This window comes from Zalophus californianus, chromosome 3 (genome assembly GCF_009762305.2).
Source record: "Zalophus californianus isolate mZalCal1 chromosome 3, mZalCal1.pri.v2, whole genome shotgun sequence".
Lineage (NCBI taxonomy): Eukaryota > Metazoa > Chordata > Mammalia > Carnivora > Otariidae > Zalophus > Zalophus californianus.
This window is the reverse complement of record NC_045597.1, coordinates 153,495,818-153,515,505: the sequence shown is the minus strand read 5'-3', so window position 1 is coordinate 153,515,505 and position 19,688 is coordinate 153,495,818. Positions and strand designations below refer to the sequence as shown.

The 19,688-nt window shown below is 36.0% G+C and overlaps 1 pseudogene across 1 annotated transcript; it reads left to right on the top strand.

Annotated features, from left to right (window-relative positions):
• Window positions 1-257: 257 nt before the first annotated feature.
• On the top strand, window positions 258-1,504 carry LOC113920157 (annotated as a pseudogene). The gene has a single exon (XR_003519246.2). The product of XR_003519246.2 is annotated as a single-stranded DNA-binding protein 2-like (transcript).
• Window positions 1,505-19,688: the final 18,184 nt, after the last annotated feature.

Below are 19,688 nucleotides of genomic sequence, written 5' to 3'. Positions count from 1 at the left end.
AGGAGAGAAAATGGAATCATATAAAGTATCAATTAAAACCAGAAATTCAGGAAAAGATTGGAAGACAAAAATAGGAACATAGAACAGAGAGAAAACAGTAATAAATGTGTTGTATATTGAATAGTGGGGGTGGCTGCGTGGGTCGCCATGGGGACGGGGCTGTTCCCGGGGAGGCTGTGATGGGTTGACAGGTGCGTGACAGTGGGAGCTGCTCTCGGCACAAGCGTGTACAGCAAAGGCAAGAGTAACAGCAGTGCCGTCCCGTCCAACAGCCAGGCCCGGGAGAAATTAGCACTCTATGTATATGAATATCTGCTCATGTAGGAGCTCAGAAATCGGCCCAAACATTTTTATCAGAGATAAGATGGGGAAAAAAAAACATCACATTGGGGGAACCACCAGGATTCTTACATTCTTGGTGGTGTGTATTTTGGGATCTCTACTGTGCAGCTCCAGAAAGACGGGAAACATGAGAACATTCAAGTGAAGCAAAAGACTTCCATGATTATAGCGCTGAGCAGCTCCCAGCCCAGTGCTAGGAAACGTTCCCCCAGGAGATGGCATGCCAGTAGGTCCTGTACCACCAGGGTTCTTTCAGCATTTTATGTCACCTCGGTACCCTGGAGGTCCAAGGCCCCCACTGAGGATACCTACCAGGCACTTGGAGGTGTCCCAGGAAGTCAGCCATTACTTCCAAGTGGAATGGACCCAACCCAACAACAAGGACGTCCAAATATGGGTGGGCCAATGCAGAGAATGACTCCTCCAAGAGGAATGGTGCCCTTAGGACCATAGAACTATGGAGGTGCAATGAGACCCCCCCGAATGCTTTAGGTGGCCCCAGAATGCTTGGAATGAACAAGGGTCCAGGTGGTGGTAGACCTTGGCCAAACCCAACAAATGCCAATTCAATACCATACTCTTCAGCATCTCCTGGGAATTATGTAGGTCCTCCAGGAAGTGGAGGGCCACCAGGAACACCCATCATGCCTAGTCCAGCAGATACAACCAACTCTGGAGACAACATGTATACTTTAATGAATGCAGTACCTCCTGGACCTAACAGGCCTAATTTTCCAATGGGCCCCAGGTCAGATGGTCCCATGGGTGGATTAGCAGGAATGGAGTCACATCACATGAATGGCTCTTTAGGCTCAGGAGATATGGACAGTATTTCCAAGAATTCTTCCAATAATATGAGCCTGAGTAATCAACCGGGCACTCCAAGGGATGATGGCGAAATGGGGGGAAATTTCTTAAATCCTTTTCAGAGTAAGAGTTACTCCCCTAGCATGACAATGAGTGTGTGATCCATTACCAAGTCTCCTCATGAAAACCACAGTGAGTCAGCCCTTCACAGAACTACTACGGAAGAAAATTATTCATCACAGTGTACAGTTAAACAAAGGAATCTCAGTCACACCAACCAACCTTTTTATTTCCTGCTCTCTCCCCTATTTTTTGAAGAAAGCGGGTCCAAACATGATTCAAACAACTGTACAGAGTGGCATATTAGAATTGCCCTAAACTGAACTGCAAATAATTTTGTGTATATATATGTGTGGGAAAGAGAATGTATTGTATATGTGTATGTTATATGGACATATGCACATACATACATTGACCCACAGGACATTGTAAAATATTATTACATGACATCTTAAGTAGAAATAAGTAGGGACTTTTATTCCATCCTTTATTTCACGTTTACATTTTAATTATTAAAAGTTGCTCCTGCCCCTCCCTGAACTATTTTGTGCTGTGTATATCACTGCTTTATATAAGTTATTTTTTAAGGTGAACTCAGATGTTATGGTTTTGTAAATGTCTGCAATCATGGATAGGAATAAAATTGCTTATTTGCGAGCTTTCAAAAAAAATAAAAAAATAAATGTGTTGTATATTAATCCAGCTATATCAATAATCACATTGAATGCCAATGGTTTAAATGCACCAATTAAAAGAGATTGTCAGGGTGGATCAAGAACACAGCTCAACTATGTTTGTCAATAAGAAATGCATTTTAAATATAAAGAAACACATAGATTAAAAATAAATGGATGGAGAAAAATATGCCATGCTAACATTAATCAAATGAAAAGAGTATCTATATTATTTCTAATAGAGTAGTAGACATCAAATACTTAGGTGTAAGCCTAATGAAATATGTAGAAGATTTATATATGGAAACCTATAAAACTCTGAATTAAATCAAAAAACTAAAATGAAAATATTCATGGAAAGACAAAATATTGTCAAAATGTCAGTTCTTCCCAACTTGATCTACAAATTCAGTGCAACTCAATTAAAATTCCAGCAAGTAGGGTTTTTTTTTTAGATATTAACAAACAGACTCTGAAGTTTATATGAAGAGAGAAGACCTCAGAATAGCCAACTCAATATTGAAGAAGTTTATATGAAGAGAGAAGACCTCAGAATAGCCAACTCAATATTGAAGGAGAACAGCTAACTTGGGAGATTGACACTACCTGATTTTGTGTCTTACTATAAAGCTACCATAATAAAGACAGTGTGGTATTGGCAAAAGAATAGACAAATAGATAAATGGAATGGAATAGAAAACCCAAAAATAGACCCCTTTAAATATAGTAAACTAATCTTTGATGAAGAAGCAGACAGTACAATTGAGCAAAGGTAGTCTCTTCAATAAATGATGCTGGAAGAACTGGATACCCAAATGCTAATAATAATAATAATATCTAGACACAGATCTTACACACTTCACAAAAAATAACTCAAAATGCATCATGGACCTAAATGTAAAATGTAAACCCATACAACTTCTGGAAGATAACACAGGAGAAAACCAAGATGGTCTTGGGTATTGTAATGTCTTTTCAAACACAGCACCAAAGATGCAATCCGTGTAAAAAAGAATGATGAGCTGGACTTCAGTAAAATTGAAAATATCTACTCCACAAAAGACAATGTCAAGAGAATGAGAAGACAAGCCACTGACTGGGACAAAATATTTGCAAAGACACATCTGATAAAGGACCATTATCCAGAATATACAAAATCTCTTAAAATTTAATAATAAGAAAACAACCCAGTTAATAATGGGTCAAAATACTTAACACTTTACCAAAGATGACAAACATACAAAAAGAAGCTCTACATGATATGTCAGATCAGAACAAAAATGAGTTTCCACTCCATATCTATTAGAATGGCCTAAATTCAGAACACTTGTAATAACAAATGCCGATGAGAAGTTGGAGCAATGGACTCTCATTCATTGCTACTGGAAACACAGCACGATAGAGCAATTTTGAAAGACCATTTGGTGATTTCTTATAAAATGAAACATACTTTTACCATATGACCCAACAATTGTTCTCCTTGGTATTATCCATCTTAAAACCTGTAAACGGTTGCTTATAACAGCTTTATTTACATTTACTAAGACTGGGAAGCAATAAAGATGTCCTGCAATAGTGAATGAATAAATAAGCGTTGGTACATCTCAACAATGGAGTATTATTATTCAGCACTAAAAGAGAGAGAGAGGGAGAAAGCTATCAAGCCATGATAAGATGTAAAGAAAACTTCAAATTACTAAGTGAAAGAAGCAATTGTGCATATTATTAAAGAAAGAAGCCAATCTGAGAAGGCTACATACTATATGATTCCACCTGTACAACCTTCTGGAGAAGGCAAAACTATGAAGTCAGTAATTAATTAACAGGAGTTGGGGGTATGGGGAGGGATGAATAGGTGGAGCACAGAGGATCTTTAAGGCAGTGAAAATATTCTGTATGACACTATAATGGTGGATACATGTCATTATATATTTGTCTAAACCCGTAGAATGTACAACACCAAGGGTGAACCATAATGTATAATATGGACTTGGGTGTCAATGCAGGTTTATCAATTGTAACATACGTAATGCTCTGTTTGGGATGTTAATAATGAGACTCATTATGCGTGTGTGGGGCAGGGGATATATGGTAAATCTCTGTACCTTCCTCTCAATTTTGCTATTAACTTAAATCTGTTTTTAAAAATTTTTAAGTTGAGGCACCTGGGTGGCTCAGTCAGTTAAGTATCTGCCTTTGGCTCAGGTCATGATCCCAGGGGTCCTGGGATCGAGCCCTGCATTGGGCTCCCTGCTCAGTGGGAAGCCTGCTTCTTCCTCTCCTTCTGCTGCTTCCCCTGCTTGTGCTCCCACTCTCTCTTTCTCTGTCAAATAAATAAATAAAATCTTTAAAATTTTTAATTTAAAAATTGTTTCTAAAAATTGCTATGATAAAGATAAAACTTCTGGTTTTATATCTGCAACATTGCTATCATTTTTATTTTTTATTTTTTTCTTCTTTCCTTTTTCTAGATTAAATAAATTTTTTAAATGATTTCTTTCTGTTTTGACAGTATCAGCTGTTTAACTATATCTTCTGTTATAATTATTTCAGTGGTTATCCTAGGTACATCGCTGAACTGAGTGATTCAAATATGATCTAGTAAACCCTGAACATACCTGTTTTGAAATTAAAGTACGCCTCAGTTTTCTAGGTCACATTAAAATGATATATGGAAGAAATTTAAATTAGAATAAGGTTTTAAAATATTTCTGACTTTTAATAGAGATAAGAGCCTAGGTGAGCCATGACTTACAACATATATCTATATACTTATTATAGCCAGCCTTTTAGGTCATGGTCTTAACATTCTGCAATCAAATCTTGAGAATGTTTTATGGCTCATGTTAAGATTTCTATTTTCACATTGTCACTCCAGAAGGGGTTAATGTTCACATATTCTTAGGATCTTATCCTTCTACATGACCCTTCTTTTCTAAATATTTTGTGAAACACAATATCTGAACTTTACACATTCCTATATACATTTATCTCTACATTAAAATTTTAAAAAGACTACGTAATAAAAAAATCCTTCCTGATTAAAAATGTAAAAATTTTAAACATACACATTTGTCTGCATTTTTAATCTACTTTCTTTTATTTTACACCCCATGTTCTTCAAAATAATTCCTTGTTTTCTCTCTCTGGGAAAGTAATCATGATGATAGTCATTTTGGAAAGAGTATCAATGTGTATCTAGGTTTTTGGTGACTAGGGAGTAAATGGAGGATTTGTCTGTTCTTTTAATTATAGCATAGTAGCAATTACAGTGAGTCCAATTCACTTTCCAGGAAACTTAAGCAAAGGTTAATTTTAATGGGAATCTAAACCTTGCCCAATTTTTCAAATTCCCTTGTTCAACTTATGTGTTTTTGCTTAAATTCCTAAGGAAATATTGCCTTTTAAGTACTTTAGAATACCTTTAAGACCGTTTCTTTAGAAAGCTGCCTGCATTCTAATTTTATGGTTAATTTATTTCTCGTATAAACTTCAAAGTTTAGAATATAAGGATCCATTTTTCCTACTGATTTGTGTGTTTACTCCTATTAATGATAATAGAAGTCTTAATTTGTGCTCTGTGATTATATGCACTTGGTCCTGAATTCATTAACAAGTATTTTTAACATGAGTTACACACAAAAAATATAATGATCACAGGGCTTTTCAAATTGTTCATTCTTTTGCAGCACAATTTTGAGGTTAAAAAAATGAAACTGTAATTCCAAATTACAATAATGTTCAATGTTATGCTGGTCAAATTATCTTTTCTCAGTTTTCTAAAATCAAATTTGAAGTACCATCATATAAAAAAGAATGTGCTAGGGCGCCTGGGTGGTTCAGTCATTAAGCATCTGCCTTTAGCTCAGATCATGATCCCAGGACCCTGGGATCAAGCCCTGCATCAGGTTCCCTGCTCTGCAGGAACCCAGCTTCTCCCTCTCCCCCTCCCCCTGCTTGTGTTCTCTCTCTCACTCTCTCTCTGTCAAAAAATAAATTAAAATCTTGGGGCGCCTGGGTGGCTCAGTCGTTAAGCGTCTGCCTTCAGCTCAGGTCATGATCCCGGAGTCCTGGGATCAAGCCCCGCATCAGGCTCCCTGCTCAGCGGGAAGCCTGCTTCTCCCTCTCCCACTCCCCCTGCTTGTGTACCCCCTCTCGCTGTGTCTGTCTTTGACAAATAAATAGAATCTTAAAAAAAACTTAAATTGTATTTAATTAATTAATAATAAAATTAATTTTTAATAAATTAAAAATCTTTAAAAACGAATGTGCATAACAGTATTCATAATTCTATCAAATGTAGGATGTGACAATATGAAGGGGTAATTCCACTTTTCAAATTGTGTGCACATATTTTTAAAAATATTTTACAAGTATCTATTATATCATTGACGGTATAGTTAAAATTACTTAAAATATATTTAAATCACACATATCCCAACAAGCAGATTCCTAAACAAATATATTTGGTTCATTGAATTTAGGTGCACTATTAACTGATGAATAAAATGTTTTATGTATTTTCACATTTTCTTTGTAATGTGATGCAAAATCACATGCATTTCCAAAGCCTTATTAGAGTTTAGTAACTAAAATTTGAGAAAAAACACAACTTTTTATTCCTGACGCATTCCCATTTGTCTCCCTACTGAGATAAATATACATAAACTGCATAAACATACTTATACACACATTTATGCATACTATTATATATACTATTTATGTATTACATACACATATGCATGCTATACATATGTGTATGCTATACACACATAGACATACACATTGGTTTTCCTATTTGTTTAAAGTATTTTGGAGAGGGTATGTGTTGTAATGAGCACTGGGCATTACATAAGAATGATGAATCACAGACCTGTACCCCTGAAACAAATAACACATTATATGTTAATTAATTGAATTTAAATAAAAAAATTTTAAAAAAAGTAACTCTACTAAAAATAAATTTGGATAATGGTCATTACGAAAATTTGAATGGAGCCTACCTTATTCAGTAGACTTTTAAAAATGTTTCTCAAAAATGAAATGACATGTTAAAAAAGTTTTAATAATTTCATAGATTTTTAACTGATTGAATTGCATCTACTGTCTTTTAACTTGTCATCTCTAATTTAAAGAAAATCTATCTGACAGAGGATTAATTTAATTTGATTAAATAATTAAATCAACATTCCTTGAAATTTCAATAGAAAATTCTGACTTTTTTCAGCTTTACTGAGGTATAACTGACAAATAAAATTGTAATATATTTAAAGTATACATTATAGTAATTTGATACATGTACACATTATGAAGGATTTCCTCTATTGAGGTAATTAATACATCAATCACCTCACATACTTACTTTTTTTTAAAGGCATACCTGAAGTTCTACTAAGTAAATTTCAATTACATAATAGATTATCAACTATATGTCACCATGTTATACAATAGATCTTCAGATTTTATTCATCTTATAACTAAAAGTTTGCAACTTTGTACCAATCGGTCCCTATTTCCCCCACTCCACAGACCCTTGGCAACCATCGTCTATTCTCTAATACTATAAATTTGACTTTTTTAAAAAAGATATTTCAGATGCCACATGTAAGTGATACTATGCAATTTGTGTCTTTGTCTACCTTCACTCAGCATCATGCCCTCCAGGTTCACCTATGTTGTCATAAATGGTAGGATTCCTTTCTTTTTTAAGGCTGTCAAATATTCCTCTTGTGTGTGTGTGTCTGCGTGTGTGTGATATATTTTCTTTATCCATTTATCTATCAATTCAATTAATCTACAACAAAGAAGGCAAGACTATACAATGGGGAAAAGATGGTCTCTTCAACAAATGGTACTGGACAACTATATGCAAAATAATGAAACAGGACCACTTTCTTACACTTTTAATAAAATAAGTTCAAAATGGATTAAAGACCTAAATGTGAAACCTGAAACCAAGAAACTCCTAGAAGAAAATATAGGCAGCAATTTCTTGACAGTGGCCATAGAAATATTTTTCTAGATATGACTCCTTAGGCCAGGGAAACACAAGCAAAAATAAACTATTAGAACTACACTGAAATAAAAAGGATTTGCACAGCAAAGAAAACCATCAACAAAACAAAAAAGGCAACCTACTGAATGCTAGAAGATATTTGCAAATGATATATTTGATAAGGGGTTAATATCCAAAATATACACAGAACTTATACAACTTGACACTATAAAAAACCCCAAATAATCCAATTTTTAAAAAATGAGCCGAAGACCTGAATAGACATCTTTTGCAAAGAGGACATACAGATGGTTAAGAGACACATGAAAAGATGCTCAACATCACTCAGCAGGGAAATGCAAATCAAAACCATAATAAGATATCATCTTACACCTGTGAGAATGGCTAAAATCAAAAACACAAGAAACAGCCAGTGTTGGAGAGGATGCAGAGAAAAATGAACCCTGGTGGACTGTTGGTGGGAATGCAGCCACCGTGAAAACAGTATAGAGGTTCCTCATTGAGCATTTTTATGACTATAATTTTGAACTCTTTATTGGATGGATCACTTATCTCCATTTCATTAAGACCAATATCTGAAAATTTATTTTGTTGTTTTGTTTAGAACATATTCCCCTGTTTCTTCATGTTCTTCGACTATCTGTGTTGGTTTCTGTGCATTATGTGAAACAGCTACTTCTCCTAGCCTTGACAGACTGGTTTCATGCAAGAGATGAAACTCATCAACCAGCTTGGCCTAACCTCCCAGTTGGCCCTGAAATTTTTGTGATTTTTCAAGTTATTGTCTGTGTTCTTAGTGGCTCCTAGTAGTTGGTCTATCAAGATCTGCCAATGTCCAAAAGGTATGGGAAATGGTCCTATGCCTGTTCAGGCTCCTGGAGGATTACCATCATTGCCTATCCCTTCAGCTTCTCAATTCAGATAAATTGGAAGCTTTCAGGCAGCAGCTGGAAAGGTCAGGACATTAGGTATGGATTCTAGCTCTTATCTAGGAGAAGCCAGGAGCTAGGTGTTTTTGCCTTCATTCTGTGTTGAGCCAGAGAGAATAGTCACTGGGAGCAGTCACACTGCTTATGTGCCTAAATAGATGTGCCTCTTTGTTTTGTGTGGTCTGGGAATTCTCATCAATGCCAAGCCATCTCCACTCTCAGGGCTAGATGATTTGGGAACTAGTTCTTTGGGTAGTAGCCTTAAAGGTTGGGATACTAGATGTATCCCATATACAAATGATTGGTAAATATTATATATTGTTATTTTAAAATTCTTATTAAATAATACCAGTCATTATAAGAATACTGAAAATAGTACAGGGAAAAATCAAGGAAACTGGTAATCACATAAGCCAAAGATAAAATTAATAAGCTTTTGTAAATGTATACCAATTATCCATTCATATAGTAGCTATTACCAGCTATCCAGGTTCATATAAGTATAGATAGCTAGGTAGACCAAATAAACAAATATTTATATTTATATTGTATTCACTATCTTTTAGAACAGTATGTTACTTACAGTTATTATATGCCTTCCAATTTATTTACCTGTTAGTAAATATATTATTTTATATTCATCATTTTATAAACATTATCTTTCAGACTCATTTTTCAATATAACAGATTTAGAGCTAAACGATAACCACAAATCTAACATCATGACCAAAATTTAGTTTTAAATATAACATAAGGCTTATCTTGACATTTTTTGTGAAATTTGGAAACCACCCATTATGAAATACTGGAGGAGCTAAAAGGATAGTATTTATATTTGATTTACTTTCTTCTTTTTCAGCTTTGTGAATTGGAAGTATAAATAGTTAAATTTCAGCTTTCCTTTTTATTTTTTGAGATAGTTATTTAAAGCTCCAAATTTCCTTCTAAGCACTATTAGCTATATTCTACAAAATTTTATATTGCAATGGTATGAATATTTGTGTCCTCCCCAAATTCATATGTTGCAATCCTAACCCCCGAGGTGCTACCTCTGGGAGGTGGTTAGGTCATGAGAGCCTTCAGGAATGGACTGCCATTATAAAAGAGGATCCAGAGAGACCTGTTGTCCTTTCTGTCATATGAGATTGCAGTGAGAAAGGAGCTATCCACAAACCAGGAGGTGTCCTCACCACACACCAAATCTTCCAGGACCTTAATCGTGGACTTCACAGTCTCCATAAATGTGAGAAATAAATTTCTGTTATTTATAAGCCATGCAGTTTATGGGATTTTTGTGACGGCAGCCGAACAAACTAACACAGATATATTTTAATTTATGTTAGGCTTTATATACATACTCTAATAGCCACTGTGGTTTCACCATTGAATCCTAGGTAATTTACAACTATGTGTTTTTTTTAACATCTAAATTTTCAAGAAACTAAAAATATAGTTTGTTTTTAAAATTCAGTTTTATAATCTTTAAAATAAAGTGTTTATTACATTTACATTTTGGATATTCATGAATATAGTTGGTTTTATATCTGCAACATTGCTATCATTTTTATTTTTTTCCTTTTCCTGGATTAAATAAAATTTTTAAATGATTTTTTTGATTTTACAGTATCAGCTGTTTATATCTTCTGTTATAATTATTTCAGTGGTTATCCTAAGATCATAACTGCATCTTTGATTTATTTAAATAACACTTCTATTTAATACTTTTACCACTTCTGAAATAACATAAAAATCTCTCAGCTGTTTAGCTCCATTGAACCTGTCCTACCTTTTGTGCCACTGTCATTATACGTATTTGACACCGTTATAAATCCCTTAAAACATTACTATTATTGTTCTTTTTAAAAAAGATTTTAGTTATTTATTTGAGAGAGAGAGAACATGAGTAGGGGGTTGGGTAGGGGAAGGGGTGGAAAGAGGAGAAGAATACTCCCCGCTGAGCAGGGAGCATGATGTGATGCGGGGCTCGATCCCAGGACCCCGGGATCAGGACCTGAGCTGAAGGCAGATGCTTAACTGACTGAGCCGCCCAGGCGCCCCTATTATTGTTCTGTTAAATAATCAATTTTCATTTATATCCATAAAATATTTTACTCTTTCTGGTATTCCTCACTCCTTCCCAAAATTTTTCATGTTTAATTTTGTCTCGGATAATTTGTTTCTGCCTGAAAAACGCTCTTTCCTTTATTTTAATTCATGTCTGCTGGAAATATATATTTTCCAGTCTTTTCTTTTGTCTGAAAATATCTTTGTTTTGCTTTTGCTTTGAAGACTATATTCACTGGTTATAGAATTCTAGATTGGCAGTTTTGCCTCAAACACTTTAAATATATCTTCCCATTGTCATCTAGCTCCCTACCTTCTTTGTAACGTCATCTACCAAGTTTAATTTTGCTCCTTTGAAGATAATATACTTTTTATCTTTGCTGTTTTTAAGATTTTTTTTTTCTGTCTCTGATTTCCGGAAATTTAGTAGCTTTGGTTTTCTTGCTATTTATCTCTTGCTTGAGATTTTTTTTTTTTGATGTTATTTTATTTCTTTAGGCTATGCACAGCTATTGGATAAGAGTTTCCTTCTCAAGCTTTTATATGAAGGTTATGCTCATATCATAAAACAGTTAAGGGAATGTTTCCTCTCATTTTAAGCTCAGCAGAGTTTCTGAAAATGTTTTTTTATTCCTTAGTTTTTTTGGTATAATTTACAAGTGAGGCATCTGTGTCTAAAATCTTGGAAGGATTTTAATTGCACATTCAATATCTCTAATAGACACAGTGCAATTCAGACATTCTTTTTATCTTTGTGTCTGCCTTGATTAGTTTATTTTTCTAATGTTTTATCCTATTTATCTACATGTTCCATTATTCTTGGAATGAAGTCACTTATAATGTTCTTTTATTTTTTAGTTTTTATATTTTTCTGATATTTAGGATCTATAGTGATGTCTCATTTTCATTGCCAAAGTTAGCAATTATTATTTTATTATCAATTCTATTATATATTTCAAAGAACCAACTTCTGTTCCTGTTTACCCAGTCTTGGGTTATTGTACTTGTTAAAGTTTTATCGGCTTCTTTTATACATTTACTATTTCTTTCTCCTTTGATATTAATTTTGCTACAATTTCCTTACATTCTTGAATTTGCTTTTTATATAAGTGTTTTTTTTTTATTTTATTTATTTATTTGACAGGGAGAGACACAGCGAGAGAGGGAACATAAGCAGGGGGAGTGGGAGAGGAAGAAGCAGGCTTCCCACGGAGCAGGGAGCCCAATGCGGGGCTCTATCCCAGGACCCTGGAATCATGACCTGAGCTGAAGACAGAGGCTTAATGACTGAACCACCCAGGCGCCCCTATATAAGTGATTTTTAAATCTCATTCCTATCTTATGTATTTACAGTTATAAAATTTACTCCTAGGTAAGAAAGATTAACAGAGTCAATATTTACTCTCCTTATTTAAACAACTCAAAAATCGGATAAAAATATGAAATAATGGTTTTAAGTATTTGGGCATCAGGTAATAATTCCGAAAAATAGAAAAAATAAATAATGAGATTAGCCTTCTTCTCTATTTCTCTGCTCTACTTCTCTTTCTCTTTCTCTTTCCCTCTCTCTCCTCTAACTTTTCTACTTGTTTTCTAGCAGTATGGTTAATTTGAAATAAGCAATTCTATCATTGTCATTTTCAGAAGTAGAACCCTTGGACAAAATGTGATACTGAATCCTAGGAAAAGAGAAACCAGTACAAATATATTTATGAAGAAGCTACAGTATAAATGTCCACAGCTAAGTCTTAGATAACATAAGATTGTAGTTGAGCATGAACATATCTTTAGAACAGAATTTCTGAGGGGTTCCAGTGTAGACCCAGCTAGTTAGGGAGTAAAAAGTACTGTTTTTACTTAGACTAATAACTGGAGGAATATTCTTAGGAATTTGAGACCTGCCTGCATGGATGTAGGATGCCAAGTGTAGTGAGGTGAATTCTGTCCTCCAAAATGATGTGTCTATGAATGTGACTTTATTTGGAAATTGAATCTTTGCAGATGTAATTAAGTTAAGGATCTAAAGGTGAAATCATCTTGGATTTAAGTTGGGCTCTAAATCCAATGACTAGTATCCTTACAAGAAAAAAAAGGAGATTTGCTTTAGTTATTATTATTGTTCTACTATTATTATAATTTTTATTACATAACTAAATCTTCCTTTTTCTACCCCAGAAAACCAACCTGAACTTACAGTATTTGGGTAGTTATTTTTGATAGTGGCATTAATAGCTATAATTCAGGTGAATACCTAATGGACTGGAAATAAAGAATTCTAACTCCTGTTCCAATATGGAAACCAAGAGTCTAACATTAAAAAATGCACCTGCCCCCCCCCAAAAAAAACAGTTAATAGGACCTGTTCTAACTATTCCATGAGACTATAATACAGATCAAAAGTAATTTTAAAATAAAAGAAATCTTACCTGTGGCATGGCAAAGCAAAATAATTTGAGCAGTATCTAATATACTGGTGTGTGCATCAAAACTTGATGATTATAACTGACTGTATAATAGAAAGGTGATTACTAGAGACAGGGAGTAGAGACCAGAAATCATAATGCAACAAAGGTTGTTTGGAAAGGCAACAATTCACATTACGTATTATGTATTTACACATATTATTACGTGTAAATAAGGGCAAGATGAATAATCACCGTAGTTTCAAGATCCTCATTAATAAACATGGGATGAATGTACTTACCTACCTCTGCTAGAAGGTTGTGAGAGTCACATCAAATTAGATGTGAATCTTTCTTGTACTAAAATATATTAAACATAAAGGTTGTTATAAATATGTTTTTCTGAATTTGATCTCCAAAGGCAACAATTCACATTACTCGTGCATATGCTATAATCATTGAACACAGTGATGCTACTGTTACTCTAAACAGTTATCTTTTGGACCAATTAAGACTGAAAAATAAGATTGTATCCTACCTTCATTTATTTCTTCTCCAACACACTTTCTTTTTTATACAGTTTCCAATTTCTTACTATATTTCTCTGTCTGAAAACTTCTTTTAAAGTTTTTTGCAGGACATGTCTTCAGGGAATGAACTCCCCTAGATTTCGTTTGCCTGGGACAATATCTATTCTTTTTCCTCTTCAAAGTATAATTCCACTGGATATAGAATTCTAGATTAATGTTTATTTTTTCTTTTAATACTTAAATATTTCACTCTGCTATGTCTTCACTTAGGTCATTTATAATAAGATCACTGTGATTCTTATCCTTGTTCCTTTATAGGTTAGTTATTTTTTCTTCTGGCTTGTTTCAAGATTTTCTCTTTTTCCTTTTTTGGTGTTGCATTTTGAATATGATATGCCTATGTCTGGGGGTTTTTGTTTGTTTGTTCTGTTGTTGCTATTATTTTAAGATTCATCATGTTTCCTCTTCACTTTTGAACACAGGGAAGGTTGCTCATGGGCTGGGTTCTGGTCGGAGTGGGTGGATTGTGCACTTGCCAAGGAAAGCAGACAGGCCTTGACTGGAGCCCTCTAGGTATACTCTGCTACTTCACGTTGTAGTGGGGGGGTAAACTGAGAACATGCTACAGGGGCAGCAAGTAGGGAGGGGCCATAGAGAAAGGCATAAAGGGCCTGAGTCTCAGCCCACCACACTTTCAAAACAAAGCCCCATCTAATGGGATCACTAACCAGGTGGTCAGGGGCCTTCCTCAGAAGAGACACAACTAGGAGCCCTGCTTGCCAGAGAGGATGAGTCCGGTACCACTACCACAGCAGAGCCAAAAGGGGTCTGGCTCTTATGACTTTTCCAAGTGTCTCATCAGGAGCACAGCACGGGGTCTCATTAAGCCCCAGGAGGAAGGCCAAATAGGCCGAGGCGGCTGCCCCAACCCCGCCCCGCCACGCCCGCCCCCCCCCCCCCGCCCCGCAGGCCTGTGTGGCAGGTGTGAACTGTATAGGCACGTGCCACGTGATTCTATCAGCTGGAGTGCCTTAGCTGGTCCTGGCGTCTGGACAGTCTATAGAGACCAAATCACTAGCAGGGATCCTGGGGGCCACAGTGCCTCTGCACTTTCCAACACAAAGACACGTCTTCTAGGGAAGCCAGCTGTCAGGAGATGTCAGCAGTCCTACCACCAGCAGGCCCCTGGGAAGACAGGAAAACTGGGAGCCCTGATTGTCAGAGAGGTCCCCTAATTCCTTATAACAGCAGGGGTCTGCCTCTCACTATCTTTACAGGCCCTGAGAAAATATTTTGTCCCAGGGAATGAAGCTATCTGTTGAAAACTGTATGTTAAAAATTAGCTTAAAGTATATTCTATATAACATAACCATGGGTTCTTTTCTTCATAGAAAGGAAGACAAAAGTATGTCTGAGCACTGAACCACTTTTGATAATAGTCCTAAGTATATTTTTCTTGTATGTATTCTTGTATGTATTCATATATATATATATATATATATACATATATATATATATATATATATATGACCGTTCTTGCCTTTGGCAAATGCAGCACAAATGCAGGGATATTTTACATATAGTGTGAAAGCAGGTGCTAAAGCTTTCACAATGGTTCATCAACTGTCTGGAACCCCCAAAGATTGATTTCCCTAGAAACTTCACTGACTAAAGTTTATTAAGCCTGGTAAACTTGCCTGTCTCTAGAGTGCTTTCATAAGATGCTTGAAAAATTCTTTGATTGCATTTTAAAACTGTACTTGAAGAATGAAGAAAAGCTAGTAAAATAGGAAAATAAATCAACCTGCTTTGAGGGCACAGGAGCATAATAAGAACAAAACTTGAGCCACCATTTACCAAAAGAATTAAAAGCATAATTGCAGGTTAGGTAATAATTATTCTGTGATTGCAATGGTTTAAGGGCTCTTTAATGATTAAGAACTGAATCAAAGACAACAATCAGCAAATCAATCCACTTGCAATATATAAAGTTTCTGTAACCCATTAGTGAAAGATTTATGTACATACACAATGGTTTAGAAATTATAACCAGTTCAGAATATAAAGAGAAAAATGTTAAAAATGTTAGATCTGATGGGAAAGTAGTCTTAATTCCTCTGGTTCCATTTAGACATATGATCAAATGTACAAAAAAAAAAATAAGCGAAATTTATTTGACTGAATTTTATCTTCAACCTAAAGCAGATGTTTAAGTTGGATATTTTCTGGCCTTTTTTTTCCTGTGATAAATGAGTGAGAATAGCTCTTGTGGGAAATCCATTTCCAAAATTCATTCATTAGGGGAGGAGGACTAAGATGGCGGAGGAGTAGGAGACCTAAATTACGTCTGGTCCCAGGAATTCAGCTAGATAGGGATCAAACCATTCTGAACACCTACGAATTCAACAGGAGAGAGAAGAGAAGAATAGCAACAACTCTCTGAACAGAAAAGCGACCACTTTCTGCAAGGTAGGATGTGCGAAGAAGTGAATCTGAGGCGCTATTCAGGAAGATAGACCGCGGGGGGTGGGAGCCTCGCTGGGACAGTGTGGTCTCAGGACCCTCGGGGTCACAGAAAGACCGGGGGTGCCTGAGTGCAGCAGAGCTCCCAGCAATCAGAGCAGGGAAGCTGGCTGCAGAGATGGAGCCGAGGAGTGGGCTCTCAGCTCAGGGTTGCCATAAACCATGATCCGCGGCACAGTCGGGCCCCTGCTCTTCCAGCAGGGACCCAACAAGTGGCAGATCTGGAGACACTCCCCTTCCTTCCCCAGGAGAAGCAGTGCGGGAGCTCACCGCAGGGATCTGCTGGGTTTGGAGACTCCAAACGGGGTCGTGTGCCAGAGATATAAATGCTCGGTGACAGGCCAGGTGAGCACAGAGTGTGGCTGGAGACTGGGGAGACAGGAGTGACTGACTGTTTTTCTCTGGGGACTCACTGAGGAGTGGGGCCCCAAGTTCTCGGCTCCTCCGGGGCAGAGATTAGGAGGCCGCCATTTTCGCTCTCATCCTCCAAAGCTGTACGGAAAGCTTGAAGGAACAAAAGCTCCCGAGAGCAAACCCGAGCAGATTACTTAGCCCAGACCGGGCAAGGGCAGGGCAATTCCAGTTCCAGCAAAGACATTTGAGAACTACAGCAACAGGCCCCTCCCCCAGAAGATCAGCAAGAACAGCTAGCCAAGACCAAGTTTACCGGTCGATGAGAACAGCAGAACTCCAGTGCTAGGGGAATATAGCACATAGGAATTCATGGCTTTTCCCCCATGATTCTTTAGTCTTTCAAAGTTAATTTTTTTAATTTTCATTTTTTTCTTTTTCTATTTTTTGAATTTTTCTTTTTCCCTTTTTCAACCAACATCTTGTCAATCCCTTTTTTAAAAATCTTTTTTAGTTTTCATTTTTAGAGTCATATTCTATCCCTTCATAGTAGTTAACCTGATTTTTGGTATATAGATAAGTTGTTCTCTCTTTAAAATTTTGGGATACAGTTGCTTCTAACACACCAAAATATACCCTAAATCTCTAGTGTATGGCTTTGTTCTAGTCTCCTGCCTGATCACATTCTCTCCCTTTTTTTAATTTTTTAAATTTCTCTTCTTTCTTTTTTCAACTAACTTCTTATTTTATCAATTTATAATTTTCATCTTTACAGTCATATTCCATCCCTTCATTGTATTTACCCTTATTTTTGTACATGTGTAAGTTTTTCTTTCTTTAAAATTGTGGGAAGCAGTTTTTTCTAAGAGACCAAAATACACCCAAAATCTAGTGTGTGGCACAGCTCTATGCACCAGCCTGATCATATTTGATCATATTCTTTTTTTTTCTCTTTTTCTTTTTTCTTTCTTTCCTTTTCTTTTCCCCCAGTTTCAGGTCTCTTCTGACTTGTTTAGTGTATATTTTTCTGGGGTCATCGTTACCCTGTTAGCATTTTGTTCTCTCATTCATCTATTCTCCTCTGGACAAAAATGACAAGACGGAAAAAAAATCACCTCAAAAAAAAGAACAAGAGGCAGTACCGACTGCTAGTGACCTAATCAATACAGACATTAGTAAGATGTCAGAACTAGAGTTCAGAATGACGATTATAAAGATACTAGCTGGGCTTGAGAAAAGCATGGAAGATACTAGAGAAACCTTTTCTGGAGAAATAAAAGAACTAAAATCTAACCAAGTCAAAATCAAAAAGGCTATTAATGAGGTGCATTAAAAATGCAGGGTCTAACTGCTAGGATAAATGAGGCAGAAGAGAGATTTAGTGATATAGAAGACCAAATGATGGATAATAAAGAAGCTGAGAAAAAGAGAGATATGCATCTACTGGATCAAGAAGAGAGAATTAGAGAGATAAGTGATAGCATAAAACGAAACAACATTAGAGTAACTGGGATCCCAGAAGAGGAAGAAAGAGAGGGAGGGGCAGAAGGTATATTGGAGCAAATTATAGTGGAGAAATACCAAATCTGGGGAAGGAAACAGACATTCAAGTCCAGGAGGCACAGAAACCCCCCTCAAAATCAATAAAAATAAGTCAACACCTCGACATCTAATAGGATAACTTATGAGTCTCAGAGACAAAGAGAAAATCCTGAAAGCAGCTTGACACAAGAGGTCTGTAACCTACAATGGTAGAAATATTAGATTGGCAACAGACCTACCCACAGAGACCTGGCAGGCCAGAAAGGACTGGTATGATATATTCAGAGCACTAAATGAGAAAAATATGCAGCCAACAATACAATATCCAGTTAGGCTGTCATTGAAAATAGAAGGAGAGATAAAAATCTTCCAGGACAAAAAAAAAAAAAAAAAAACAAAAAAAAACTAAAAGATTTGCAAACATGAAACCAGCCCTACAAGAAATATTGAAAGAGGTCCTCCAAACAAGGAGAGAGCCTAAAAGTAACATAGACCAGAAAGGAACAGAGACAATATACAGTAACAGTCACCTTACAGGTAATACAATGGCACTAAATTCATATCTTTCAATAGTTACCCTGAATGTAAATGGGCTACATGCCCCAATCAAAAGACACAGGGTATCAGATTGGATAAAAAAACAAGACCCATCAATATGCTGTCTGCAAGAGACTCATTTTAGACCCAAAGATACCCCCAGATTGAAAGTGAGGGGGTGGAAAACCATTTACCATGCTAATGGACACCAAAAGAAAGCTGGGGTGGCAATCCTTGTATCAGACAAATTAGATTTTAAACCAAAGACTATAATAAAAGATGAGGAAGGACACTATATCTTACTTAAAGGGTCTATCCAACAAGAAGATCTAACAATTGTAAATATCTATGCCCCTAACATGGGAACAGCCAATAATATAAGCCAGTTAATAACAAAATCAAAGAAACACATTGAGAACAATACAATAATAGTAGGGGACTTTAACACCCCCCTCACTGAAATGGACAGATCATCTAAACAAAAGATCAGCAAGGAAATAAATAAATGACACACTGGACCAGATGAACTTCACAGATATATTCAGAACATTCCATCCCAAAGCAACAAAATACACAATTTCTCTAGTGCCCATGGAACATTCTCCAGAATAGATCACGTCGTAGGTCACAAATCAAGTCTCAACCAGCACCAAAAGATTAGATCATTCCCTGCATATTTTCAGACCACAGTGCTTTGAAACTAGAACTCAATCACAAGAGGAAAGTCAGAAAGAACTCGGAAAGAACTCAAATACATGGAGGGTAAAGAGCATCCTACTAAAGAATGAAAGGGTTAACCAGGAAATTAAAGAACTTAAAAAATTCATGGAAACAAATGAAAATGAAAACACAACTGTTCAAAATCTTTGGGATACAGCAAAGGCAGTCCTAAGAGGAAGTATATAGCAATA